Here is a 27,758-nt window from a genome sequence, read left to right as displayed (position 1 = left end):
CAACTTTATGGGATGGATCGGATCGTGCGCAGGCCCTCATAATGGTGGTGATGGACAGCGAATGACGTGCGCATGCAGCCTGAGCTGCTCTCCCACCCACTGAGAGGAGCCTGCTCCATCTTCCTTGTGCCACCCATTGAAGCATCTCCAAGTCAATCCAAACACTCGGATGCCTGCGGACGGGCTGGCGACCGCCGGACCTCAAGCGCTGCGGGGCCCTCGCTTCACCCGGGCTCTGGAGGGAACTTTCCGCGGGTGAATGTGTGTGTGATGTGGAAAGTCGAGAAGCCTGGAGAGCATGCTGAGATCAGGCCCAAACACACACACACGGGGGCCAGCTGCCTTCAATTAAGCCCGAAACCCAAGCCTCTGCAGTTCCTTATGCACAAAACCAGCCCGCTTTGATCTGCTGTAGCCAGGGGAAAAGGTACAGGGCTTGAAAGATTACAGGAAAAAAAAATATTATTGTATCAAAGGGCGCTCTATAAAAGTTAACGGGGGGATTTTTAGGCTCAGGGGGCAGCGGGAAGCAGGTATTAACGACAACTGTCACTCATGTTCATTTGCCAGTAACTCTCCCTTCGTCTTTTCCGCGAGCTTTAATTAGTGGACACACCTGGTCTCGCTCCAAAGTCAAAGGCGGACCTCTCTCTGCCACTTTACTTTTTATGGGCACTAAAGATCAGGCCTGAGTCATGCAGGGCACGCTGGTGCAGCTGAAACTAATATTTCTGCCGGTCGTCGCCCGACACACACAAAGGAGGTAAAACAGCCCTCGGATGTGTATGAAGTTTGAAGCCAGCGACAGAGAGCGGCATTAAAACTGTCCCCCTGCCAAGCAGCACAGACGCGGGCGGCATGGGCATCCATTAAATTAATTTGACTTCATTAGTGCAGACCTGCTAGGCCTGGGGTGCCCACAGAGATGCTGGGGGGTGGGGGGGTTGAGTGGCATCCGCCGCTGCGCTCTGAGGAGAGCGAACACATGGCACTGACAGGCAGAATATGGCCCCGGTTCTTACACCGGGACGGCTGCCAAGCGAAGGCAACATGCGTCACTGGCTGCAGGGGAGCTCAATCAACACCCGGTCGGAGCATCCGCGGCGCGCGTGCACGCCCGCCCGCGTGTGCACGCCGTGAATGCGGCGCTGTGATGTGACACGGAGACTCTGCCAGCAGCTTGACCCGCTGCCATCACCTTGGAATGCGCTGCCAGGAACGCTAATGCTATTAGATCACGAGGCTCGAGTGACTTATAGCAGTAATGTTTGTCACATTATTATTATTTTTTTTTTATACTTGTCGCCATTAGTTTTGGCAAACTAAACAACTGTTCCGCGGATGCGGAGTCATATACACAGTCCTGCAGTGATGTATTGTTTTGACAGAATCTGACTTTAATGAGCACATTTTGCAGATAATACATCGCCTCCTAATGGGCTCCGCTGTTCCATTAGACACTGTCGATGCACCGAGGATTGAAAAGAAAAGCGTTTCAGTTTAAAACCTGGGCTTTTCAGCGTCTTCAGATCCCAAGTCCAGTTGCATCCATCCAATACAAATGGATCAACTGAACGAGTCCAGAGCCTTCAACGCGTGGAGACTTTGCATCGTTCATAGCTTGAAGTTATGATTTCCTTCCCTCGAAGGGTTTTTTATTTTCCTAAAATACAGCCATGTCTAACTGCACCTGTGATGCAACAGCTAAAGCAGCCTGTCCCAAATAAGTAATAGTTTCGCTTTAATTACATTTCAGCCAGCGTTTCCAGGCTCCGCCACTCTCTCGTGGCAACATGTGTTGCTGAACATGGCTTCCAACCTGCGGCCTTCGGTCCCAGCCCTGCTGCTGTAACCTCCAGGCGGTATCCAGCGGCTCCTGGGGCTGACCCCAGCTCCGCCGGTGCTGCTGCACCTGATTAAAACAGAAGTGTGGAAATAAATAAATAATGGGAGGCATTAAGTCCGGATAGGACTGGAAGGTAGCCTGAGGGTGGTAAGTGTTCTGTCTGACAGCAGCGAACACTTTGATCAGAGCGCCCCGTCTGAAGATCGCTTCCACATCTGCACACGGGGAACGAGCTGTAAACTGCCAAGAAGCATTTTAATGACAGTTGGATTATAAAATGAAAGAGGGCTCCAGATGGCAGGCACTGCAGCGGCTGCGGTTCGGGGGGGGGGGGTCTGTTTAAACTGCTTTTTTATTGATAAAATATGGGGTGAAAAATTGCGCGGGGCTTATTAGGCGTCCCGCTGTGATGTTGCTCAGCTGGCCAAGCTGTTCACTGTGGCCGCCGTCCAAACGTGCCTCCATAAATTTTTAGCAGTACCTTTAAATCCGTAAGATCCCTGCTTGTTAAGTTCACCCTGGCTCCCCCGAACCCCCCGCCCCGTATTTGTCCTTTGAAAGACTTGCTTGTGTCCCCCCCTTTTTTTTTTTCTTTTTTTTTAGATCGGCTGGATGAAAGCAGCATCAGTAGCTCAGCATAGGCTGAGGAGGTTGGATGTCGGTTCCCACATAGCGCGCTCATTATCGTTTAGCCCTTAAATGACTTAATTCCTGTATGATTTCATTAGCTTTGCTCTCCTAGTGGTAAAATGAGACTGGCCTTATTATTTCGAGACGCGGTGATTTTGCTTCCGCTCTGTTCGCGGCGGAATTAGTCATGTGGGCATTGACATTTAGTAAGTGACTGCAATCGTGGCCAGAAGGGGAAGAACAGTTGGACTTGGACTGAATCGACTAACAAGTTGAAGCCCAACAGTACGGCGCATTAGGATGTGCTGCGAGGAGACAGGTCTATTTAGAGCCACTAGGGGTGTTGAGGAAAAAGAGGGATGTTCAGCAGTGAATTATCTTTGAGCGGTGACAATCTGAGGTTTGATAAATGCATGTTGGATAGAAGTCACCACCATTTATTTGGGGAAGCGGCATAATAATTCTATTATGTGCTTTACAGCGACGTTGGTTAAATCAGATTGTCACCCTTTAAATACCTGTCTCGCAGCTAATATTATAGTTTGCACTAAACTGGTCTCGTTCCCATTTGTGGTTGGGGACTTCAAAATGAATGTGCTTCAAATGCGAATGCACTAAGACAAATTCCCGGTCTGGATGAAGAGCGCTCATTGAAAGCCCATCTTGACTCCATCAGAATCCATCCATGTCACACGTTTGCTCTCCCCTCCCCAGACGGAGCAGCGATGTGCTGTTAGCCGCGCTCGCACTGCTAATTTAAAATCCATTTAAGCCGATAGGGTGACGGTCTAAAATGGCCGCCTGTTTTTTTTTTTTTTTTTTTTCTTCATACCTTCAAAAACCAGGCGGCCCTAATTTATATTCCATAACCAGCACTTCAAGGCCAACGTGACGCGCCCCCATTCCACCCGGCGCCCACCCGCGGCATCAAAGACAATTACTGTCGACATCGCGTCAAATTACAACTGTTGGTTTGCTTGTTTGTCTCGTTACGCGCCTCCAAAACTGCCGTCTCCCACCCAGGAAGGGTCCCCTCCCATCTGCTGTGCTCCCTCGCGCCCCAGCCCTATGAGCCGGCGCGCACATCCCCCTCCGACGCTGGCGAACACAAGGGACAGGCGGCCGACAGCCTAATGGAGTAATTTGTAATTGCGACTGAGAAAAAGCCGAGTTGCTGGACGTGTTGTAATTTGACGGAGAGTGGCAGCTCTGAGCCGGACCGCGGCGCTTCAACCGCAGACCCCCCCCCCCCCCCCCCCCCCCCCCCCCCCCCCCCCCCCCCCCCCTCCTTCTTCCTCTCCCTTTGCCTCTCCTTCAAATGCTTTCTCTCATCCCCGTCCGTGGAGAATAGTCAGAAAAGGTGGTGATGGGAGAGATGCTTTTGGCACATTTTGCTGCTCAAAGCTCCTGGCTCTGTCATATTCCTTTTCTTTCCTTTCTACACAGCCCCCTCTCGTTTCCCTGCCTCCCCTCTCCCTCTACCTTCACATGGATCCCATAGGATTGAATAGGTAGAGTATCTCACAGCATTCAGATGCGTTTGAAGTGCAGGACAGATGGGGGGCCCCGAGGGACTGTAAAAAATGAATCGAGGCTAGTAATAGAAGAGATGTTTTGAATCCTCTCCCCCATAAGTTATTTATCAGAGCCCTTAGTGGTGGAGGAAGACTTCAGAGTGCTCCCTTAATGTAGCATCTGATGACTAGTAGGGGGGCTGTTCCAGGAAGCACGGCTGTAAAACAGGAGGGGAACATTAGCAGGGAGGTCTCTCAGGGCACGGGCAAAGGAGAGAAACAACATAGAGGGCGGCTCTTTCCCAGCATGCAACACAGGGCAGAGAAGAGAGGGGTACAAAATGATGTCCCAGAGTCCCTCACCAGCCAGCGATATCACACCAGGCACGGTGCAGGGCGCTCTGCGCTGCGATTCCCATCAGGTTGAGCCCGCTGAGGTCCAAATGAATGAGACAAGGCGGGATCCAGTTCACAGAGTTCAGGTGCTGCTCGTTGATTTGCTAATTCCAGCAATTCATTTTTGGACTTTATGAATTTATCACCAATAAATGAGAAAAGTTAACATCATGACTTACTCACTAACACAACGATCCCTTTGTATTAATTATCTGCTTCATTACAGTTTGGGTTTTTACAGCACCAGCAAAACATGCTCTAATTACCATTGTAAAAAAAAATGAAAAGAATTTCATTTTCTACAGATGACAACCTTACTTATACGTCAGACGTGCACACCGCTAGCTAGCTAGTTTCTGCTTTTAATGAGTGGAAGGCAGCACTAGAGTCTGGCCACCTTGGAACACTGCACATGCGTGATTTCAAACGGCAGCCACGGGCTGAAGTCTCTGATCGCAGGAGACTAATGGCCTCTGAACCGATCACTGATGCTAATAAAGACCAGCTAACGACGCGGCGGCTTCGTCTGCTACATATAATTGCTCTCCCTGGACCTCCGCCGCGGCCTCTGTCTCCGGAGCGTCCGTCATCAGACATATTCCCCAGCACGGCTCAGACCTGAGAGCTGGGCACGCACCACCACGAGCAGTTGTCCTCTGGTGAATTTGACTTTTTTTACCATGGTGATGCCCAACAAAACATTGTCTGTGTAAACGCTTTGTTTTTGGGAGATTTGGGCATTTTCACAAAACTGGACGTGGATGAGAATGAGTTGGCATCACATAGTCCCAAACACCGATGATTAACACTTATTGTATACGTTTAATCATCGCTGTTCATGTCCTAATATCCATGAAATGACATAATGATATGCTTAACTCCTCTGGCTCTGAGGTTTTTATGGGTCTGACTTGAACTGGGTGACACAGAGAGAGAGGCAGTGGCGGTGATTGTGTGAAAGGCTTCTCTTCGCTCCTCTGGAGCAGGTGTGAATTATTGACATCATGCCGTCCACTTCCCTCCGAAATGGTCCCATCGCTCTGCGTCTGTTCATTAAGTGGATTCATAAGCATTTAGCACATTATGTAAAACTCTTATGCAAATCAAAGTCTCCCATTGCCAATGTTTCCAAGGATTCTTATTGCTTATTATTACCATATTCCTTTGAATGGCAGTTAAATATTTGTGTATAATGAAGTGCTCCTCGTCGTTTCATCAAATGAAGCAAGAGAAGCAATAAGCTGTGCGTTTATTGCACGCTGGCGATACAAACGGATGTATGTGTGGAATCATGTTTTCATTTAAGTTCCAGGATGTGGGAGCCACCGTGTGCAACCTCTGGAAATCAAGCCAGCGCTCGCACGAAACTTCAAAGCCACTCGTCCTCCTCCTCTTCCCTTGCTCTTCCCAATTACATCCTCGTTATGTTTGCTCGGCGAGCCGGTGACGGAGTCGGTGCGAGGAGAGTAACGAGCAGGAAGTGCGTTCGCGTACGGACCCAGAGGCGCCGCTGTAGCTCCTCCTCGTTGAGGAAAACGTTAATAAGACGAAAGGTTAAATATCGCCGCTAAAGCACCGCCACCGTTTTCCTGTCTCTGGTGACGTTAGCCTTGTTGTTGCCTCCAGCCAAACCAGATCCATGTATGTTTCTGCTCATTTGTATATAGTAGGCACATAGTAGGCCACCTATATCCCTCCATGGCACTTGACTTGCGATGCAGATGCAGCGGTGGTCGTTTTGAAGCTTTGACGCATGGTGCGGCATTACAATGGGCAGCAATTTGCATATCATTTCATGTTGGGGATATTAGATTAATGGCTTGTGACTGGTGTGATGAATACTAATTTAGCCTTAAATCGTGTCACCATCCAGCCATCGACAGCATGCCCAACAGGCACCAGAGCAGCTGAGCAGCCAGACGTTTTATAGGCTCAGCTAAATTCTCTGGTGGAGTCCTCCCAGTTCCTTCATGCCGCCCACTTATGGCACGTGCTGTAAAATGTAAAATTCAGGGGCTTCACTGGTACAGTATATGAGCCCACCATCAGGTTAATGACGTCTCAATTTACCCTAGCAGACAATAAAACCAGCCAGTGATCGAGTCAGGCCAGCAGTGATGGCAAAGCATGACTCTGATAGAAATCATTAATGTTGTGGCGCCTGAGCTCCTCCTTGCAGTGACCGCAGTCTGACTCCTGGTGTGGTGGTCCGAAGCGCAGTCAGCTGTGACTGAAAGATGTTGTGTGACCGTGCTACGGACACTGGAAGGAGGGGAGAATATAAGACTGTTTTGACTTTTCCAAACAGATGCAGTAAACCAGAAGGAACCCAGAATAAGGGGACCAGAGGCTCGAACAGTCCTGCTGATTGTTCACGAGTGTCCTCAGGCCTGGTGGTCACTTTTATGTTTTTATTTATTAGGTTTCAGTCGCACTGGTAAACACTGCTAACAGTCTATTGCCTTTACGGTTCATGTGATATGAGAACATCAAAGTCACAAGACCAAAATTAACAGTTTGGTGCAGGGTTTTGGAATCAAGAGATTTATAAGATGCAAAATATACTTTCACAACGTGAAATATTACAGTACATTTTGCCAAACTATTTAGTAACTTTAAAATGAAACTTGTTTAAGTATGACTGGTATTTACAGTAGTGTGTCCATATTAATCCACTATTTCTCAGCTCAGTTTAAAGCGAGAGACTGGAGTTACAGCCACTCGTCACTACACCGCCATTAATAATTGATTAACTCTCCCCCTATAATTTTCGGAAAATATTTTGAATCGTGCATCATTTCGCTGATTGTCTCTGATGAGCACTCAGCCTAATGAATATTCACGTTGGTTATTTAGAAGAGAACATTTATGAGCTGGTGTAAAACGGTGCTTTTGTGCTATATTGTACTGGCTCGCATTGTATCGCTCTCTGTGGTGTAGTACAGTATGAATGTGATTTCAAATATATATAGTGGCAATTTCATCCTTTTATTAAACAGCGTTAGCTATCACATCTTTTTTGCATTAATTTTTAAATCCTATGCTAAACCTCATCTTTGGGATCATTCTTTTACATATATGCGCGTCAGTAACAGAGAGGCAGAGACAGAGACTTCATCCATTCTCCTGAGAGTAGATGGCTAGCCATCAGCATGTGGGAGGGCGTCCGGAGGGAGCTGTTTGATTGATGTGTTTTTGAGGATGGAGGAAGGTAGAGGGAGGGTTTGAGGACAAGGAGGCGATGGGAGCTTGATGGGACTCTGCAGCGGGAAGGAGGCAGGGCTCTCAAGTGGGGGGAGGAGGGGACAGGAGCTGTAACAAGCCCGAGATTGTTAGTGACAGGCAGATACTTCAACACTTGAAGTAGAAGGTTTGATTTAATCACAGAGCTGTCATTTGTTATTTGTCTGCCTTGCTCCACCGGGGCTACGACTGATCAACTGCCTGGTCCCCAGAGAGCCCTTTTCCCCCCTGTAATGTCTAAATCCCCTGCACAAATTGCAGTCCTGCACCGCCTCCCACACCCATTCCTCCATTCCTCCCGCTGCCACAATCCTGCCATATTAGGAGACAAAGCGCGGGGAGCGCACTCGCGGCATGTGAGACAGGTACCGAGGAGAAGAGAGGGAGATGGAACGGCCCGAGGGCCACTAAAGATCATTAATAGGTCTGTCAGGGAGGTTGCCAGTTGGTTACCATCTCTTAAATAAGAAATGAGCACCTTCCTCCTCACCCATTCTGGTTCATTAATAATGCCTGCAGCGGCTATTTTGTTGCATCGTTCTTTAAAGGAAAGGGAGTTGAAAGGATGGAAGCATGATTTGGGGACATGTAGGCATACGAGACCTCCCCCTTCCTCGTTTATTCCATCTGAATGCTCTCCCAAATTAGCAGTGTGTCTTTGGTATCACAGCCTGGAGCCAGTTAATCCACAGTCACTGAGAACTTGTGGCTGCGTACACTAAGTGTGGCTGTTTCCGCCGCACCGGTGTGTGCAGCCACTGTTTCCCCCCAAACAACAGTCCTGATGACATCACCATTCTGGAACAGACAGGGAGGAATGAAATTCACCAGATGGGCAGATTAAAAGTGATGAGAGGGTGAGTGTTGGTTGTTAAACGGTGAAAGGGTCCGGGTTCACTGGGGTCACCCTCCTGGTAAAACCATCGCCTTTTAATTAGGGTGAAAGGATATGATTCTTTTATAAAGGCCAAGGGCCTGGTCACTGTCGAGGCTGATGGCAGTCGATGCTGCTCATTAACCCTCCTTTCTGCTCTTTGCTCTCGACATAACTCCACCTGAGATGGCCTGAAAAATCCTCAGCGGGGCCACAAACGACAGGTAGACTCCAGTACTACTTGATTTTATTTCACTCTGTTAATTTTTCTCCTGCTGGTTGGGTCCATGCAGTGTCTGTGTTTGGGTTTGAGTCAGACAAAACAAGATGACGTGCTGTATTTGTATTGGTCATGCAGCTTTCATCATTTCATTTTTGCTTGTTATTGCGTGTTTTGTGTTTCTCGGTGAGTCCTAGTTACTATACTTGATTCCTCCTCTGGTCTTCCCTTTATTGCGAGAAGCAGCAACTCTTAGTTGCTTCTCAACATCAAACACAGTCGTGAGAGTGGAGAGAGCAGAGCGAGCGTGACAGAGAGAATAGCAGAAGGCCGGCTGCCAGAAAAGCCATGATGTATGATTGTATTCAGTCTGCCTTCCTGTTCCTGATTAGGAGCTTTTAAAGCGTGATCGATCGGCCCTTAGACCAGCCTCAAATCAAAGGCAGATTCAGTATGTGCTGAGTGAGAAGGAAACACGTGGAGGCTTCAGAGGCCTGTTGCTCTGGGGTGCACAGCGAGAGGTTGATTCACTTTGTGCAGGCTGTCTGCGGAAGGTGATGGTGTGGAGGGAACATGGCGGACACTTCCATGCTGATGGGCAGGAATGCATGTGTGTGTGTAAATACACAGCTGCAGACCTCCCTCTGCTCGGCCTTTGGGTGTGTCGCCGCCGTGGTCTCAGGCAGTTGAAGCCTCCACGACTCTAAAACGAATGGACGGACCCCCCCACCGGTCCTCCTGCAGTCTCTTCCCTTTCGTTCCACGCCTCTACATTCTCTCCCTCCTCACTGTCTCCATCCACTTGAGATGAACCCCAGCTTTCAAGAGACGAACACACTGCACACAATTTATAATGCCTTTCGAAGGAAGTCAGATCTGGCCTCCATACCTCAGGGACCTCTCTTCCCCCTCGCTCTGTTTTACAGCACTGCCAGGAGAACATTCTGATGTGCGATTTCTGGCTGGAGGAACAGCCGACAGACAGACAGACAGACAGACAGACACACACACACACACACACACACACACACACACACACACACACACACACACATGTGCTGTGGTGCACATTTGTTTTCCTGCTCTTGACCTGCGATCGCTTGCAGAGCTGCAGAGAGCGGCTGCGTTACAACAGATGGTTCTCCTTAAGGAGCTGAGATGAAACCCTTTGTGTTACAAGTGCTCTTTGGTCTTTTTTGAGACTCCAATCGGTTCAGGCTCCCCTGCTGGGCTGCGTTCCAGCGCGCTGAAGCCAAATGAGTGCACAGGCGTGCATACATATAAATATACACTTGGGTATGTGATGAATGGTCTCACCTGTCTCTTCGCTTTGATCTATTGAACAAACTTAGTTCCACTCAGAGTTAATAAATTGTTCTGGAACCAAAATGCAATTAGTGGTCGTGACATTTGACATCTTGGACGTCTGCGCTGGGATTTTGAATTTTTCATAACAGTTCAATATAAGACAGATTGTGCGGATACAAATGCTAGCGATCGCTGCAAGTACTGGGAAATGTTTTTTTGTGTTTTTCATAGTCGTTGCAATGCATCTAACCTTGTTTATTCAAGGTAATACAGGTGACCTTCTTTCCCTGCGTGAAGCAGATGTGTTCAAACACTGAGATCTGGGCTACTGAGTAATTCACCATTGTTATTATAGCTCTAATGAATGATCACTGCACACGTTTTACCCAGCAGCTTGTTAAGACTGATATCTGGAGTCTCCGGCAGATTGATGTTGGATCTGAATAGGAAATGGTGTGCATCTGGCAGCAGAAGCCTATCTCAGAAGGAACGGGGGGGTGGAGAGGAGCGATTGCATCCTCGGCAGAGTGATGGCATCACTTCTCAAAGCGCACACGCTCGTGACAAGTAAACTGAAATCATCATTGATGTTATTTATTTTCAAATGCTCCCCGCTTGACAGGCGACATCTTGTTCGGCACACATCCCAGGGGAGGCTGTGATGCTCAGCGCTCCTCGGCTCCATCACGCGCAGACAGCCGCTCGGCGCTGACACCAAAGCAGTGGGACTCGCTAGAGACTTGCTCTGGAATTTGTCACAATCCGAAGAAAGAGCGGAGAGAACACAAATGCACTCGGCTCCTTGTTTACACACATCTAGATCTGTCGCAGTGCTTGTCTCCCACCTCAGCATCTGCCACCGCACTGGAAATCAAGAGATTGTTTGCCCATAAAAAAAAAGAGAGAGTCCGTTAAAAAATTAGATTTTTTATTGTGCTACACAAATGTCAATAAATGTTTAATACGTGGACGAAAGTCAGCAAAAGCAGAATCTTGTCTGTGATCTTGTCAGATTCATGACACTGAAGGAATAAATTTGTCAGTCTGACAAAATAAAAATCTTAAATCTTAAAATCTTTTGCAAAAGCCAAATGAAATATTTCACATTGTTATTGTGAGTTGGTTTTGCTAATGTTAAACATATATAGTGACTCACGACCAATGTTAATTGCTTCGTGTTACGTTTCTTTTGTTATCCTATTTTTCCACAAACCTTTCTAGCCTAATTCGTCACAGCCGTCTCAGCAGAGGCTTCGCAGCCAACAGCATCTCAGCACAGTCAGGCTGTGTGTCTGTGTGGATGCGTGTGCTTGCACTTGTGTGTCTTTGGTAGCAGGGGCTCATCCATTCATGTGAACATGGCCTCATTATCAGTCAGTCGCTGTCTGAGCTCAGGGGAGGCAGTGCAGATGAGGAAGCGAGCATGGTGGTGGGCAGGTAAACCAGCCATGAGCCAACACCAGACCCCAGCTCCCCCCCGGTACAGCTCTGCTAAAGGAGTTCATTTGTCAAATGTGCCTCCATCGAGGCCCGCCAGGGAGTACATTACTGGCTGGGGCCCCTGCAGGGACCGCTCCTTTGGCTTCCAGCAACACTCGCTCGGTAGGTCGGCCGTCCAAGGTGCTTCCCGCAGTCAGCAGCGACCAGCCCCCAGCATGCACTCATTGGATTGGCTCATTAATAAAACAGAGCCCGCCTGGAAAAAAAAGGGACATGCTCCAATGCTCCAATGCTCTGGACGTCGCTCTCCACAGCTAATGGGCCAGCTGGGAGAGCCCTGCACCCGGCTCCCTCACATCCTTCAACATGTCAGACAAGACAATGCGAGGAAGGATGGAGGGCTTTGGCTGCGTAAAGCCCGGATCATGTTGTACGTGGGCTCGTTTTGGAGTTCAGTATTCACCGTAGACCCCGATGTGTCTTCAGTCTAGGCCGGTGGCTCGGCTCTGCTTCATCAATCCCACTTAGCCTCACTTAGCCGAACCTCTCAATTGTGTCTCCTGCAAAAATGATTATGGACTGGCTTGCCTGTGTCGTCACCATAAAACTACAGTCTGCAGGGATTCCCACCAGCACCCACCGACCCCCTCCTACCTTTTTCCTTTTTTTTGTTTTTGCTCAGACAGTCTGAATGTAGTTAGTTTTTCTTTTTCTCTCCCGCTTCCTGTTTTGCGTGTTGAGCTCGGATAGGAGCTGTTCTGATTCACAGCTGGGCTCCTGGGGGAGAAACAAGAGTTTTGTTTGTGTTGTTGTAGAACGTAAATCTAACAAGAGAGGTGGAGATGGAGCAGTAAGCCTTATGGATCCCTCAGGGGTCTTACTGAGCCCCTCACTAAATAAATCTGAATTGAAAATACATATGGAGCTGTAAACCGTTCGCATAAAGGAGCGCTTGTTCTCCTGGAGGAGGGTATCAGATTTACTGGCTCCACGGCCCGTCGACTGGATCCCACCCTCGGCACATTAACACAAGGAAGACGTTGGAAAGAGTTCGTTTACATGACGTTCAGCGAGTGAAATGTTTTTGCGTCATGTTAATCCCGTCCCCTCTGTTTTGACATGCGTCTTCAAACCTCTGCATGAGGCGGTGGTCTCCATCCTCTGTAACTCAATAGCGAGTTTCCCCCAGCAGTTTGAAATGAAGTCTCCAGGGGGCTTAAACCTGGGGCTGTTTAAAGAGCGATTTGGTTATCGCTATTAGCATAGGTATCCACTTCCTGTTCGACACGGAGAGACAGACGGCAAGTCGAAAGTGCAAAATTAGTCCCATAATGTCACCAGACACAACTAACAGGGAGACGTGGCTCTCAGCCATTAGCTTAAGGAAACAGTCTACTGTGCTGTGAATATCCCCAGGTGACACAGAACAGCTCTAGTCACTTCCATATGTGACCCTGAGGCTGAGTGGTTGACAGGGCCCTTCCAGGCCGATTAGGCTCCCAGGCCCTAGATGAGAGTCCTGCCTTGTTGGCAGCTGGGGGGCCAGGGGAGCGCAGCCTCTTGAACTCAATTGGTAAAGATCACAGATGTAGAGGCCCAGCGGAGGCAGCCGGTTGCTGGGTCACCCCAGCCAGCAAGGCCCTCCTCCTTGACACTGGGTTTACTGTTGCCCCCGGTCCCTTGAAGAGGAAATAACCGAGGTGCCAATTAAAGCTTTAAAACATTAAATAAAACCCCTCTGTTGTTGCCTGTAAAACATCCCAGTTAATGCTTGTTTGTCTTTACGATGGAACCCCAGTCAGCTGCCATCACGCTGCTTTCTATTAAAGTGGGATTCAGTGGTTTAGTGTTGAGGTTTTTTTTCCTCCCTCCTCTACAGTCTTTCCCCTGCTTTCCAGCTAGTGGCTTGATTGCTGTATAAACAACCATTTTATTGCTGAAATGCATACTGTCGGAGGGCAGGAAGTCTAGATTTTGTAGACTTTTGAGATAGTAAACAGCTTAACTCTGTGAACATGTGCACACTGTAACAAGTACAGTGTTGTGCTTGAGTGATTTTGCCAATCTGAATACATTTACAAATCAGGAATCGCTCCTAATGTTGGTGATGTGGTGAATCAACCTTGACGCACGAAGAGTTTAGACTTAACGAATCAGGTAAAACACACAAAGTCTAGTTTTTGTCGCATACACAATGAGACGTATGGTTGTGTAAGCTTTTCTTTTTTTTTCCCGAGGACATCACGTCACATTAATGCAGCGCACCATGTATGCGATTAGTTTGGGAATTCTCGCCTTATTGAATTTAGATAACCTATAAAGGTTCAAATTGTACTGGATGGACTTGAATTATCATTGTCGGTCTATGTGTGAGGGTAAGGAAGTAATAAGCTCAAATAAACGATTTTATGTTTGAACACCAAACACAGTGGAACTCTTTGAGCTAGAAGATCATGAGCTTTATGCACCTGGTCGTATTGCAGTTTAAATGAAGCTCAGGCAAGCGGGCAGTTCTGATCGACAGCCCAGAAGCAAGTCTACAAAGGGAGATTGGAACAAAGGCACAAAGGACCAATACGAAGCTGATGTCAAAGGCTCCCGGCTTCTGTTTCTAGCTGTATTGGTGTAATTAGCGAGGAAGGCCCCTGCCCTTGCATCAGTCTCCTAACAACCTCGCATTTCCCCGACTGGGGCCTGGCTAGAGGAGGGCCGGGGCAGCTCACTGGGGGGGAATGGAAGGAGTGGTGCGAGGTCCCAGGGGAGGACGGGGTTAGAAGTCACAGCGGGCCTGTGGCTAGATGATGGAGGGAGCTGTGATGCAAAGAGGCTTTTCTGGCATCATGACTGAGCTCCCTGAGCTAAAGTGCCTAATCCATATTACATGCACAAAGGCCCCGAAGATTAGCAGACATCTTCATCAAAACGAATGAAAATGTATCAATTTAGGGGAAGAACAGGCGTCTAGAGAGAAAATGGGTTTTTACCCAGAACTGCTGAGGAGACGTTTTCCCTGTAATGTTCTTTATAGGTTAAAATACTCAAGTTGAGAACTTTAACCTCGGATGTGGAAGCCATTATTTTGGAGGGCAGAGGTCTTCTGGCAAAGAATATGGGATTTAGGGCAAGGACACACACAATTATTGGCTTAAATTGAAACCATCTGACTGGTGTTAATGTCTTAATTCATTTGCAGCGAGTCTCCCCCTCAAAGGCTCATTTTTAACAACGCCAGCAGTAAAATGTTTCGCTACCGAAATCTGGACGTACAGACTCAAGATTGTGTCAGAACACGGCCTTGGGCACGGCCTGATTTGACCTGTATTTTATATAAGGTCTGTATGTGCTGTAAACGGCTGAAACCTAATTCCAGTAATTTTCTTGGTCTGTTCATAATTAATTTGTCATTAGCTGGGTAATGTTCTAGAGGGCTCCTCATGCTTCCTGCATAAAAGGGGTATTCTTCAGTGAAATGCCAAACACGAGCACAATAACAGTAGTGTATGAAGAGTGGCACAGTGAAAAGAGGGATTCAAAAGCTTGATTTATGGGTTGACTGAAGTGAAAAAAGTTCACGCACTTGGCCTCTTGTCTGTGAAATGGCTCAAACACTCCAGTCGAGCCTCTTTCAGGGTTGCACCTGGTTTTATCGTCGCCTCATGGTTCAGGATTCTCGTCCCGTCTGAGTGCGATTTGCCGACTTGCGGTTTATTTGCCTGAATGTTTCCAAGTAGACACTTCTCGCCACCAGTTCTGCCAACTGATCAGCGTAAACTGGAGGCATCGTGGTTTATTAATACATTTCCCGTCTTTTGACATATTGTTGAAAATGTTATTTTGCATAATATTACTAACTCGATTTAAGCTCATTAAGCTGCTGTTGAATTGTAGTTTACTGTACATAGGGACCTTCCTTTGACCATTTGATGGAGCCTTGTTTCTTCCGTGATATGAGTCGATAATAACAGACTCTGTGGCTTGAGAAAGCCTGTAAGTTGACACTTTCCAATCAATTTGAACTTCTTAACTTCACCAAGCATCAGCAGCATTATTAGAAACAATCCCTTAGAAGTCTGTAAATGGGCCAAGGTTACAGCTATCCAGAGGAAGCTGCGGCGTATGGTATCTTCTCAAAGAAGGCGTGAGCTATGAGCAGCATGAAGAGCACAATGTTCCTGTTCCACATCCCCTACGAGACAAAGCTGTGAATCAATAAAAGTGCACGGGGCATAGTTAAAATACACGCCACCATTTTAGCCTCCGTGTTGAGCGTGGGGGAATCCGTCAGCCATTTTGTTCGCCTGCTTTCCTGAATGGCTCGCGTGAAAGAGAGCCTGTGCATGGGCGTTAATGAAGCCATAGTTTTCGAGTTAGAATTGATTGAATCATAGTATCATAATAGAAATTGCAGCTGTGTCTTGCTGAATTAAAACCAGTGGCATCCTCTGGTGAAAGGATATGTTAATAAGGCCCTGAATGCAATCAGATTTTGTTGTTTTTGTCCTTTCTTAAGCCTGGGTGCTTCTTCTTTTCCCTAACACTTTTCCTCAAGGGGTCCTATTATACACTTCTGTAACACTAGAGAGTTAGTGTGCAACGCAGTGGGATGTCAAAAGACCCTCCCCCAGCTCCCCTTAAATCTGTCAAAGCATCTGCCTCATCCACGCTGGCAAATCCTTTGACGTCTGGGGCTAAAGAGCAGGCCGCGTATCATTCATGAATGCCCGTGGATTTCCATATCTGACACTGCGCTGACTTACTGCTGGGAGGGGGCACTCGTGTCCACATTCAGCCCTCCTCCGAGGAAATGCGGCAGCGTACGGTGACCATGGAGACGTTGCATGCGCGCGGCTCCGAGCCTTGAGCGCTTCTGTGTGCTCGCGCACAATCACCGTCTGAAATTGGAAGTCGAGGGAAGCGTATACAGGAATTTGTACAATATGTAATGTATGTCGTCTGCGGTTTCTGTCATCTTTCTTATCCGCACTCCCTCCTCCCACCGGCTCTGCTCCCCCCCCCCCCGGGTGACCCCATCTCCATAGTGCTACAGCACAGGGAGGTAATGATGAGAAATGGAGTTATAATGCCAGTTGTTAAACCTCAGGCCGCCCAACAAATGTGCTTCAGAGACCCTGCATTTGTCTCTGAATGGATTAGGTCTTTGCTCTGGTAACCCTATATTTAATCTCACTCCAGCCTCTGCCGGCAACTCTTGTGTTTCTCATGGTAACAGATATTCTGTCATTTTCTCCTGCTCGTGGCTTAACTGTTGTTTCCCGTGAACCGCTACAGAGACCTGGCCTGCTCTTTATTATCCAACGCTTTGTAACGGAAGAGGATTCAGGAGTGAATTCTTATCGGTGAGGGCATCAGTTGTAGCGCGGTGGCCATGAATTTCAGACCCCCATTAAACAGGTAAAAAAACAGCCAGCAAATGTTCACCATTGCTCATTGGGCTATGTCTGTTCTTATTATCAGACAATAAAGTATGTGCCTCTCCGAAAAAAACTCAGTGCTTATTAGTCATTTCCTGCACTTCACCGTGTGGTGGAGAACATTTAAATACACCCTAACAGTGCGAGTCATACAATTTCCTCCTTTTCAAGGAAACTAAGTTAATTAATATTCAGGCCTTTTTTATATGATGATTATGAACTCAGCTTCACTCACAGCCTCAGACTTTCAGTGCTACGTTTGACATCAACAACCTTTGACCACCTGATCAGCGGCGGCAGCCGTTCTCCCTCCGAAGTGCCACAGATTTTCTGGTGTATTCTCAGGAAGCAAGGGAAGTCATGTTAATAAACTGGTGCCAGTCTGTATTAAATTATCAATGTGCATGAAAAATTCATTTCCAAACGTCTTTCACACTTTGCGAGTGGGAGCACAATTTACTTTTATCTCGTTAAAGGGATGGAAATTTTATTACAAGGGGAAATAACACCACTTGTTTTTCATTCTCTGTTTCACATCCCAAGCAGCAGGTTAGATGTGAGATAGCTCTGATTATTGCAAACACTTTAAGCGTTCACACATAATTCGGTGGGGTTTTGGTTGCCTTGTATATAGACTCACAGAAATGGCTTGGCTGCCCTCTCCAAATGCAGTGTTCCAGTGAAACATAGCAGAGGTCGCTGCTACAGGCACCCTGCTAAATTCCCAAAAATGACTTGCTAATCTTCCTCCTCCAATTTCCATCTCTTTTTTTTCTTGGTGTAAATTATACCCTGGTAGAGACAAAATCAGCAGCAAGACCAAGGCTGTGCCTTCTGTTTTCATGTTTTCAAGACAAGACCGCCAAAGTGTTGTTTTTGCTTCCGTCAATCTTCCAAACAGCTCAGGAGGAGGGAAAATGAAAGCTGTGGGCCCATAAACAATTGTGTATCAAATACAGGATCTAGTTTGCACAATTTCTGCTGCCAACACTGCGGAGAAGATAAAGAATGTCAAGGTGACATGCGCATGCTTTGGGAGGGAGAATAAAGACAGCAATGTCCTTGCTGATTCTATCAGTGGGAGCCATTCTTTACCTTGTTCGTTGGAGGAGGAGGAGGAGGAGGGAGTGGGAGAGGAAGGCCATGAGAGGGTGGGGGTGTGCGAGAATGAAAGGCGAAGAGCGCCTAGCATCCCTCCTAGAAACAGTAGTCTAACGCGGCACCGTTATCAGCTCCCCGCTGCTTTTCCTCCCCGATCGATCTGTGGTGTTAGGCGATGCAAATGGCTGCAGCCAGCCCTGGGTACCCGCCATCAATGGAGAGTAATTATCTTCGGCAACAACCAATATTGGATTGTTAAGCCTGGGGATAAGATAGCCGGCAGAGCCTTCAAACAGTCACTCACCTCTGTGGGCTTGAAGGCTGATGGATGGATCAGCTGGGACCAGCTGCTGGAGGGGCTCCTGAGGCGAACTCGCAGCCTTACCAGCTCCCGTCTCCCTCTGCCCTGGCAGCGCAGCCCTTCCAATCCCAGGGAAAATTCATTTTTAATGTGCCTGGCGGAGGGCGCTTTTTGTTCTACATCGCCTCGATCAATCAGGACGACTTTTCATGTCCAACACGAACCTCCAGAAACATTTGCCATGAGGGCTTTGATGAGCACAACTTTCAGGGCGGTTAAAAAATAAAAAAAAACAAGGCTGCGCACGAACAAAGACCCATTCCTGCCGCGCAAATGGGTTTCCACATATGAACCTATAGAGTGTTTAGTAGGCATGTGTGTCTTATTCAGTCACTTGTGCGTCCGTGGAGATCCTTCATTACTGAAAGGTCCTTTCGCATTTAGCTGGGCACGCCGAGAGTCCTTCAGAACGTCTGACATCCTCTGGCCTCTGTTCTCAGCGAGCGCTACTTGTATTCTGGAGTATGACGGTGCTTTAAATGGATGACCTACAAAACGCGTCAGTCGCTGAATGCGCTGCTCGTTCGCGTATCGTCGGTCCGCGCTGCTCAAACCTCGTCAATGAATAAATTATACATTCTGCGAGGCACTTTTCCGGACAGATATTACAACGTACGGCTGCATAAAACATGACTTTGTCCTGTTTTTGGTGGTGACGGTCTCCGTCGCGTAGGCAACGTGGAGGTAACCTGAACATGTAAATGTCACATGATATATGTCACGTCAGTCACCTGGGTGAATCCGCGCGCTCACGTGGCCGTTATAACAGAAACACCGCCAATAAAGCACCAGCCCTTTGCAACCGCATTAAAAATGTTGACATCAGCTAGCGAGCTAATTTGTATTTTGTCTGCCGTGCCTTCAGGCTTCGCTATCATTCACTTTAAAGGAGGGTATTTGCTCTTGATGAAGGCTCAGTTTTAAAAACAGAGCGAGGAGCCGCTCGCAGCAAAATGCCATCCTCCGGGAAACATTTCCCTAACAGCTTCATCTTAAATGAAGTTTCTGCGGTTGATCTTAACGCCTCGTGTCAGCATCCGATCTGGAATGAAGATATTCCTCCTTAAACTCTTGGCTTCTGCCTTTACATACCAGCTTTTACTGTACATGTAGCTATTTTAAGAAGCTCTGGGGTGCCCATGCTATGCCAGATGCTATTTTTCTACTTGGACCGCTCCTCTAGATCCACTCAGTCAGTGTGGGCTTACCTGAGATTAACTGTTCTCCTGGCTGAGGCCGCTAGCATTAGCGACCCACCGCTGAATGGACACGGTGCCGAAAGCTGCCTGTTAAAGTGCTGAAGGGCTGAGAAAACACCCCGCCTTTCTCCCAGAGGCGCTGTCGCGGTCGGACCCCCGCCACGGGAACGGGACGCGACCTTGCCGGCTCCAGGTCGAATCCAGCCGGAGCTGCTTCAACGGGGCCCGTCTCAGCTGTCGCACGGCACATTTAAGGCGTCTCGCGAATATTTTTAGAAAACGCCGTCTCGTGATCGTCGTCAGGAGGAAGTACCTCAAATGAGCTGTATTTATAGCGTAAAACATGAGAACGGACGTTGTGGTTTAATGGAGCAATTAGGTGACACAGTGGAACAGTGTACTGGCCAGCAACAACTTATCTTTATGCGGCATCGTACTGTCTCCGGCTGCATGTGTTTGGGCATAAGATGTTACTGTGTGTTCCCTTAAAGAGCAGACTGCTATAAAACATGGAGACCAGAGCGCCAGTTCTTTCATTCTAGTCTGGGGACACGCGTACAGTTAGGGTGATGGTGCTTCTACGGCTTTGAAGGGACCGTTTCCCAGGATGCCCTGCTGGCCCAACATCTGCTTTTATGTTGCATACATTATTCTGGCGCGTTGCCCACATTCGCCGTCGTAAACGTTCTCCCTCTTCGGTCACTAGTTCTTTTCATCTGCTTTTGGTAAGCTGTTATTTTCTAGGCACACACAATAACAGCCAACTGACCAAAGTCTAATTTCGTGGCGTTTTCTCTGTCTGGTTCTAAATTCCCCGGTGCCTTCGTCTCTGACCCGTGAGTGTGGGTTTCCGTGTTTTCAGGCCTGGAGATGACCCTTAATCACAGTCAGCTGGAAAATAATTACCGGTGCCGCATTCTTGACACAAACCAGCAGAGTAGGCCATAACTCCTATAGCGGTGTGTGATCCAGGGCCCGACCTACAGTACGGGCTAAACGCGTGGATGCACCGCGAGGGGAGCGCACCACTGTGTTTTTTCCTCATCTACAATATGTATTTAGCATTCTTTATTTAAAAAAGGGGTTCGATTCACACACCAGAGCTGGCTTTCTCTCGGGTATATGTGGAGTATAACGCAGCATGGCAGAAAGTAAACACCAATCTTCTACTTGTTTCCAGAAAACTCCGCTGGGAGGTGGAGTTGTAAAGGAGCCCCTCACTCCGCCTTGGCATTTTGCAAGCATAAGCCTCTTTCAACCCGACTTCAATCATGGCTAAGTTAAGCAGGTCAGAAGAGTGAACAGGATAACCACAGGGCTAACTTTGCTGGAGACGTCGGAGCCCTATCCTCCTCCTCTTTGGCCTGAGAGAGTTCTTCTCTAAAAGTACATTTTAAGAATAACATCTTCACTGTGGAAGAGGCGCAGATGGGCAGCCGTGCTCAGCCAGAACTGATGCCAACGCATGCTCCCCGGGCTACGCAGTGTTGTAGGGAATTGTAACAGACTGGAGGGGTCAGTAGGAAGGAGTGGGAGAATTTTTTCCTTCGCTTTACATCTTTACATTTCTGCATGCACAGTCTGAGTGTATGCGTTTGTTTTTTTGCAACAGTTGTCCACAAGAACATAAATTTAGAAAATTACGGAATAAAAACCTCTTCCTGATAATGTTCAGCTGCGCTTTTAATACCACGTACTACTTATTATGGTTTTGGTTTTTAGTCAAAGTAACTATTGGCCACTGCATTTGTTTCTCCTTTATTGAAACAATTTCTATATTCCTACTTACTTAAAATCATGTGCAATTTCTAAAAAAAACAAGAATTGCAAACGATGAAAAACATAGCGAGTCTATTTTTGGGAATAGTGTTAACAAATCAGATCCGGGCCTCGTAGATTGATTGCTCTGGTCTCGTCCTGTCCTCATTTTCAACAGCTGCTGCCACACACACACACACACACACCCCACGCCGACACACACACAGGCTGCCTGACGCGTAGCGCAGTCTCTCTCTGTTGCGCACGGAGAGCGGGTCGAAGAGAAGCGGAGCTCGCAGCGTTTTTCTGGACTTCGAGTCTTCGACCAGACATTCTGTGGATAACCGCGAAATGATGTTCGTGACGCACGGCGGCGCACCGGCGACGCTCTTGGATATGGATTTCGTCGCGTTGCCTGTTTGAGATCGACACATAGTTTGGGGGAATCTATCGCGGACGATCTGTCATCGGCGCTTTCGCCGGCCGACGTGGAACCGTACGAGCGGCGCTCTCTCCCGACGCATATCCTCCGCGCTCTCCGAAGGATTCACAGCATTCGCGTCCAGAACTTTGGCGAAGTGCACGGCAACTGCGAGTCGTATTTGCCGAAGGTCTCCGCGCTTTTTGCCCCCGAAAGACGGAGGAAAGAAATCGCCTCCGTAAAGATTTATTGTTCCGGCCGGTTTCCTGCGTCGAGTTCTCTCCCCGTCCACCCGATGAACATTGCACATTCGACCCCACTGGATTTAACCCGGCACGGCTCGCCTGAATGCGCTCCTACATGCGTGCTCTCGCCCGCTCCGGTCCGCCTGCTTTGGATATCCTGCGCGAGCGACCTCGGCGCATTCGAACCCGGTAAGCTTTGCTGAAATGAAATTCAACCGATGCTTTTGCTGCGTGCATGTGTTTTTCTGGCAAAATAGTCGCCGCCAGTCGTTTGCAAACGGAGCCCCTCCGTTTTCGTCGAAAGCAACCGTTGTTGTGTTAGAATAAGATGCCCATTGTTAGGATTTTCCTCCCGGAGCCCGTCTCCGCCAGCGGCAGGCGCATTTTCGTTGCAGCGAAGCGCCCCGCTCCTTTTAATGGCAAATATGTAGTGAGGGCTCGAATAACCTCTAAACTAACTTTGCTATTTATTATTTCGAAATAGCTTTGACGCCCATTTGTGAAGAGGTGACAAAATATAGAACACATTTGAATAGCCTTACAGCGCAATGGTTGATAAGAATAGAAGTTACGTAAAGACGGCCGCGTGTTTAACGAAAAAAACGTGTACATTTTCCATGTTGTGGCACGAGTGCTTTATTATCCTACAGTAATAAACACATGGATGTTATTATTCAGTCTGGCAGCCGCACTGGTTGCGTACCTCCTTATTTTTTTTTAACTCTGACTTGATGGCGTCCGCGTCGTGTTATTGCAGTATCCTCTATTCTGTCATCGCGCAGCCTTAAATCCAACGCGCAGGATATTAAACCAATATGCGCGTCCCGTGTCCGACTAAAACAGCCACGAGAGGAGCTGTTTAATTAGGTTTTCTTCCCTCGGTGCGCCCAAGAATCTGAAGCATCAAGGTCAGGCTGGATCACATGTCGCCTGTTAATACGACTGCAGATCAGCGCTCCGACCTCCTTATTGCAAACGTCAGTGCGGCCGCACAAATCAAAGCGTATTGTTTATTCACTATAATATCGCCATAATAATCCTGCTGGGTTTTAGGCGCACGGTCCAGTGCTGAGCTCCTGGTGATTTGCCTTTACTCTGTGCACTCCCGTGGTATTATCATAATATTTCCATAAGTACATACAAGTGTTGGGTTCAGTGCTGACACTGGCCCTCGTTAATCCGAGCTAGGTTTCAGTCTCTTCCAGTGCAACTCAAAGTGCCCATGTTAAGTAACGGGTGTATTATTGTGAATCATCTGATATTTGCGTTGGGTCTTTTTAGTGTATTTACCGTGAAAAGTGCAACACACACTTGTTTAGCAGTATTACAACTGTTGTTCATTGACTAGATAATATTAAAGATGAAGTATTAGTTGTCAGTTAGACAAACAAGGAAGCTGTGCCCTCCAAAAAAATAGCTCACAATTATGTGGAAAATGTAAACGAATAGGGTTTGAATTATTCCGGTTTTCGTTTGCTGACTGTCCCACACATTTCTTCCTGATAAGACTCAGAGAAATGTGTCTTTGTGTTCATTGTTGCTGCCTGCCAATCATCCTTCAGTCTTTTACTGTGCTTCAGGCTGCACAGAGACTATGCTGGAAATGTCATTTTGTTCTCATCAGGGCTGAGGCACGACCTGCAGTGTGGCTGATGATGTACGATGATGATGAAGTCTATAAAATATGCCCAGTCCATTATCTCTCCCCGCTGCCCGTTAGTTGTGCGTGTCTTTAGGTTGTAGACTACATGACGTTGTAATACCAGTCGTTCCCTAACCTGCCACTTCCACCACCTACATATTAAAACGTGTATCTTTCTCCACTCGCCAGCATCAATCTGTAATCTACTGCAGATGGGCCCCTGGAATTAGCTTGCAAAAAAACTCTCTTATTCCTATCTTCAAAAGCCCATTTATCTCTAGCGGAAAGCTGATAAGAGACAGGCCTGCTTGGCAAATGTGATAAGAGGGTGAAAAATCCTCCAGCTATTTGTAATGTAAGAGTTCGGGCAGATCACAGCTGGGGAAGACATGACAAACCCACCATCATGAGACTAATGCCTCGTGCCCCCTCAAGTCTGGATGTGAGATAGAAGAAGAAGAAATTCAGATTTATTCTGGATGTGTGCATGAGCTCGCAAGGGGAAAAATGAGCTAAAGAGACATTCAGGAAACTAGTCCACGCATTTGAATGCAGCGCCGTGTTCTCAGCCTAAAACCTCAGAATGTTATTAGTTGCTATTATAAAGTAATTCTTTATCCGGCTGAGCTGTATTGAACGTGACTGTTGTCTAGCTTTAAATATGCAACAATCTGTGGAAAAACTGTCAGTGAACCACGCTGTTGATGCATTAACAGTTAAAGCCGCGCTTAGGGAGGAACTTGTTGTAAAAGTTTTGCAAATCCCCACTGGAACCTGTCTAAAATGTGGAGCTAATCCAAATTGGCTTATAAAGCGAGACTTAAGCTGCCCTCTGTGAGAAACTCCAGGAAATATGGAAGCGCTTGTGTTGTGGGAGCGCTGCACAACGCGGTGTAGCAGCCGCTCTGCAGCCCAGTTGAGCCCAGTTGAGGTGCTTCCCTCCCGGCCGGCAGCTCTGCTGGGCTCCGTCCCTGCTCCCTGGCTACAGATGCCATCTGTGTTTTTTTTATAACGCACACGGGCTTTCGGTCTTTCTGCTCGCGGGCCACGTGCGACGCGGACGTGTCGCCGCCGCGTAACGGATGACACGCGGCATGTGATGTTATTCATACTTCAAGGACACTCCCCGAGCTCCTCCGCTTATGGGTCCACGGTGGGAGATGGAGAATTTACGCCCGTCCCTGTGGCACTCGGGTCTACGTCTTAATCCTGACGAGGGACTTGCCATAAAACACTCTCCCTGCACCAGAAGCGGAGGCCGCCGCGGAGCGAGGCGTTTGGCAGCCTCGTAATTTCAACGCACGCCGCGCAGATGCCTCTGTTTTTAACATTTAAGTTATAAATAACGCGAAGGGCCAAACAAGGCCAGTGGCTGTAAAGGGACAGTGAGGTGCTGGCAAAACAATATACTTTTTTTTTTTTTTTTCCCCTGCCTCTTTTATTGCAAGGCAGTTCCTTCAGAGCTGGCTGTGTTATTAACTGCACCGGACAGCGGGGGATTTATGTGCAGGTCCAAATGGAAGTGACCGGTGACCTTTCCTGTGGCGCTAGCCGCCTCTCAAACTGCCAGACAATGGACTGCTCCGACAATGAGCCATAGCTCTTTGTCCCTCATCTCTTCCTATCTGATGTTATTTCCTAAATGTGGGCATCTGCTCACTGGGAGAGCTGGGCCTTGTGTGTTTTTTCATCTTTTTAAAATTCTTTTTCTGTCTGCTGGAAATGTCAGATGTGTAAGCGCACAAAGCCAGCGTCCAAGGTTTTTTTTGTGAATGTCTCCACATACTGCTGAAGTCATAGGTCGGCCGGTCGCCGGGTAAATGTGTGTTTTATGCCCTTTGCTGAATGCGGCCAGCTTCTGCCGGGGCCGCTGAGCGCCGCTGCTCCCGAGAGGCGCCGAAAGGAGGAGGTGGTGAGGGTCACGCTAGGCCACGTCCCAGTAGCATCCACTCCTCTGTGGTGGTGGTGGTGGTGTTTTCTCTGTTACCATTTAACAAAGAGGCTGCTAAATCCCATAAATGCTGTATTTCAAAATCCCACTGCCTTTATTCCACCCGTCCTCCTGCAATTAGCCACTGACAGCAGCACCTTGTGCCGCTCGTGATCTAATGCTGAGCGTCTCGCTCTCGCCCGTCTCAAGGAGGGCCGCAGACACTCGTGTGAACACCCCCCCCCCCGTTTCGAAGCCGGCGAGCCGGGTCAACCTGTAATTCTGGCAGCCGGCCAACTCCTCGCCTCCCCCCTCGCCTCGCTTCCTGCGACCTCCCATCCGATCTGAGAGCGGTGCTTTCCCGAGCGCGGGCCGTGTCTTTTGTTACCTTTATGAGGCGTAATTAAATGTGCACGGCGTGGCACAGTGTTTGAGCAGGAACCCCAGGCGTGCCATTAGCCAGATGTGGCTGCTCAGTCCTTAATGATAGAGGAACAGAGGCGGAGGAGACGAGCCCAGGAGTCCTTCATCACGACATCCCGAGGTGTCATGTGGGCCTAATTGCCCCATCGTTTTGTGCGCCGTGCGAGCCCCTGTGACACCTAGCTTCATGCATTCATTATGCAGTCTCCCGGTGCCACTCCAGGCCGCGGTGCTCGTGTATAACTAAAGGTGGGTGGTACGTTCAAGCTCGGCTTCCAGCCAGCGAGGGGGATTCGGGAGGGAAGGCTTTTGACGTCGCACGCCAGGAGTTAGACGTGATATTGTGCACTACTGGTTCACGGCGTGAACGCGTGCGTCGCCATTCAGCGCGAGCCTGTATGAACGACGTGTTCATAAGCAGCTGTCGTCGACGGCACCGGGGTTGTGCATCACTGCCTGTGTTTGGTTCGGGCGTGTTTTTGATGGTTTCAAGTTCATGGGATTCAGAAGTGAGGGGGAGCGAGCCGGGTTCTGTCAGCCCACGTTCTTGTACTGGAGTATTGATGTAGTCGGGCCAGCCAGGAGAGTTAAGAAAGCACTTTTCTTAAAAACAACCTGCTCGTCTGCCTCTGCCTGGGGGCTTTAGAGGTGCTAAGGGATCAGACTGACAAACGCTGACTGATCGGCTCACGTTCACACAGCGTTTCCTTCCAGGCTTGCCTGGGATCTTACTATTGAGATTTCTCATATTTCCTCCTAAGCCTTTTCACTCGCGGTGTATTAAAGACCCCCCCCCCCTCCACATCCCACTCTACCCCATCTTTTAATCCAACCCGCGTGTTTTTCCCCCTTAGTAAGCAGATTTGAGTCGGGAGCTTTAATTAGATGCGTCTTCTCCAGGATGCAGATGTGTCGGGAGGTCCGCGCGCAGCCTGGGGAGCGCTGGGTGGAAGCGGGCCTACATACCAAACATACGGCACCCTCGCTGGAAAGCAGGCCCCTTCGTTAGCGAGGAACTGACGAGCTGCCGCTCACATTTGGGTAATTAACACCGCCACAGATTGTGGAACAGCTGTGCAATTTAGCACTGTGGCAACACCAGCGAGTCAAGAGAGACTCTGCAAACAGAGGACGGCTGTGAAGTAGATTCCTAGAGCACCTCACTCTGGCCTCATCCAAGCGCTCTCCGGTGGCCAAACGCGACGCACCTCCTCAGGTACTTGGCAGATTGGCGCGACAAATGATTAAAATGACATTATTTAGGGAATTTTAGCTGATGAATACTGAAGCAAAACAACAAAAACTATTATTCTAATTTGGGCGCTCTTTCACCACGGGCCTTTATAAAGAACAGATTTTTTTTTTTTTTTTCGAGGGAAACAATTTGCAGCATCTGTGTATTTCACCGCTTCTTAAAAGTTACAGCCATGCTGAACTACTTAGATCCAGCCGGGCTGCGTCTAAGTTGTGCATCCTTGGGCGATTTACATCAAGGTTTTGGGGGCTAGTCATCGGCCTCGTCTACGGTTGTGGAGAATAGCTGGGTGCATGTGTAAAAAGCCTCTGCACTTTCTCTCCATGTAATTTAAGTCTCTTTTCATCTTTCTTTTCTTGGCAGTGCGTGGCTTGCCCCCACAAAACCAAATTATATGTGAGAAGTAATTAAAGCGTCCTGGTCTCCTTTTTGTTTCTTTTTGATTATAGTTAATGCGTACCATTCCGTCCTCCACTTTTATTCGCCTTGTATTTTGTCCCCGCTGATCCGCAACATCTGG

General features: G+C 48.2%; 1 protein-coding gene across 15 annotated transcripts in view; it reads left to right on the top strand.

Moving 5' to 3' along the window:
• The window catches only part of fbrsl1 (fibrosin-like 1), a 230,013-nt gene that overhangs the window by 157,781 nt on the left and 44,474 nt on the right, over nt 1-27,758 (top strand). The window lies entirely within an intron of this gene.

This window comes from Betta splendens, chromosome 9 (genome assembly GCF_900634795.4).
Source record: "Betta splendens chromosome 9, fBetSpl5.4, whole genome shotgun sequence".
NCBI classification, from domain to species: domain Eukaryota; kingdom Metazoa; phylum Chordata; class Actinopteri; order Anabantiformes; family Osphronemidae; genus Betta; species Betta splendens.
The sequence above is the reverse complement of the archived record's forward strand: the minus strand, read 5'-3'. Positions and strand labels throughout refer to the sequence as shown.